At 47.0% G+C, this 2,500-nt stretch overlaps 1 protein-coding gene across 1 annotated transcript in view; it reads left to right on the top strand.

Annotated features, from left to right (window-relative positions):
* The window catches only part of foxp4 (forkhead box P4), a gene marked incomplete at both ends in the record, with an annotated part of 43,314 nt that overhangs the window by 30,258 nt on the left and 10,556 nt on the right, over positions 1–2,500 (top strand).

The following is a 2,500-nucleotide window of genomic DNA, read 5'->3' as shown; positions in this document are numbered from 1 at the left end:
GAGAGGAGGAAAGGGTAAGTGGCCAGAGCCTCCACCTAATAGCCCTGAACTGCAGAGGAGGGGGTGGGGGGGTGAGGAGGGCAGGAGAGGGGCTACAGAGGAGGGGAGCGAGGGGTGGGGGGTGAGGAGGGCAGGAGAGGGGCTACAGAGGAGGGGAGCGAGGGGTGGGGGGTGGGGGGTGAGGAGGGCAGGAGAGGGGCAAGAATATCTTTAACAACTCATTTCACTTTTATGAATTTTAACAATTAATGGATACGGCCACTTCCTGGCTCCTGAAGGACCTGGCCCTTAAAAAGAAGAATACGCATATATAGGTCTGACACACACACACATCCCCTCACACCTCTCTCTCCATCTCATCTCTCTCATCTGTCTCTCTCTCCATCTCTCTCTCTCTCTCTCTCATCTGTCTCTCTCTCCATCTCTCTCTCTCTCATCTGTCTCTCTCTCCATCTCTCTCTCTCTCTCTCTCTCTCATCTGTCTCTCTCTCCATCTCTTTCTCTCTCTCTCTCCCTCTCTCTCTCTCTCATATCATCTCTTTCTCTCTCTCTCGCTCTCTCTTTCTCATCCCCTCACACCATCTCTTTCTCTCTCTCCCTCCCTCTCTCTCATATCATCTCTATCTCTCATATCATCTCTTTCTCTCTCTCTCTCTCTCTCTCTCTCTCTCTCTCTCTCTGCTGTCAGTTATCGTTTAGTCCTGCTTTTAAATACAGTGTGTGTGTGTGTGTGTGTGTGTGTGTGTGTGTGGGTCGCCCTGTGCCCTAATGGGTATCTATATTTCATGTTGGTTGGGCAGCTCAGAGAGGGGAAGCCATTGATCAGCACAAGAGGGTCTTATACCCAGAGGGCCACTCAGGAAACACTCCCACACACACACACACACACACACACACACACACTCACTCACACACACACTCTCTCTCTCTCTAAGGAACACTTTGCACGCTAGTTGCCTTTTTGTAAGGTTGCAATATGGTTGGGGTATCATGACTAAAATCTGAATATATTTATATTTTATAATACATTGTACTTTATAAGACAGAAAATATGCACTGACTTTCCGAATTCAAAGCTTACAGTGACATGAATGAAATGGTAAGGTTAGGGGTATTATGATATGGATGAAATGGTAAGGTTAGGGGTATTGTGATATGAATGAAATGGTAATGTTAGATATGATATGGATGAATTTTTGAAGGAAATTGTGATATGGATTAAGTGGAGGTGTTTGGTAAATGGTTGAGGAGCGTATAGATGGTGTTGGGTAAATGGTTGAGGAGCGTATAGATGGTGTTGGGTATAGATGGTGTTTGGTAAATGGTTGAGGAGCGTATAGATGGTGTTGGGTAAATGGTTGAGGAGCGTATAGATGGTGTTGGGTATAGATGGTGTTGGGTAAATGGTTGAGGAGCGTATAGATGGTGTTGGGTAAATGGTTGAGGAGGGTATAGATGGTGTTGGGTATAGATGGTGTTGGGGTAAATGGTTGAGGAGCGTATAGATGGTGTTGGGTAAATGGTTGAGGAGGGTATAGATGGTGTTGGGTATAGATGGTGTTGGGTAAATGGTTGAGGAGCGTATAGATGGTGTTGGGTATAGATGGTGTTGGGTAAATGGTTGAGGAGCGTATAGATGGTGTTGGGTAAATGGTTGAGGAGCGTATAGATGGTGTTGGGTATAGATGGTGTTGGGTAAATGGTTGAGGAGCGTATAGATGGTGTTGGGTATAGATGGTGTTGGGTAAATGGTTGAGGAGCGTATAGATGGTGTTGGGTAAAATGGTTGAGGAGGGTATTAGATGGTGTTGGGTATAGACGGTGTTGGGGTAAATGGTTGAGGAGCGTATAGATGGTGTTGGGGTAAATGGTTGAGGAGCGTATAGATGAAGTAGAGGTGTTGGGTAAAGGAGGTGTTGGGTTATTGGTTGAGGAGGCTTTAAAATGGCTGCCGTGCAGCACCTCTGTGCCAGAGAGGTTTCTGAAGTGTGTGAGCATTGTTTGACAGGGGATCTCTCTTAGGAGAGTCACACACACACACACACACACACACACAAAGTCAAACTCGTCTAAGATGTATACCTGCATGCATAAACACATTCATACATGTGTGTTCTCTTATTCAAACACTGTCACCTCAGACACACACACACACAACACCATCCCCACCCCACCTCACCTCACACACACACACACACACACACACACATCCATCTCCCCATCCTCCTGCAGGGAGGCGGCTGCCAGAGAGGCATTTTGTTTACGTCTGTGTCGACTGACCTCCTTTAAATCGCTGCTAATGTTTTAACCGAGAGAATTAGTCTTTCATCACGGACGCGAATGCAAATAGAATTGGCGAGGTGGCGCTCTGAAATTGGGGTCATACTAATTTGCCAAACTAAGCATCATCGCTCCGGCACACGGAAATTTATTCGGCGACTGGAGGGGGGGGGGGGGGAAGGGGGGGCCCCCTCTCCTGATTATGGCACTTGTAATTACG

The sequence above is a fragment of the Sprattus sprattus genome (assembly GCF_963457725.1).
Source record: "Sprattus sprattus genome assembly, chromosome: 10".
Taxonomy (NCBI): domain Eukaryota; kingdom Metazoa; phylum Chordata; class Actinopteri; order Clupeiformes; family Clupeidae; genus Sprattus; species Sprattus sprattus.
The sequence above is the reverse complement of the archived record's forward strand: the minus strand, read 5'-3'. Positions and strand labels throughout refer to the sequence as shown.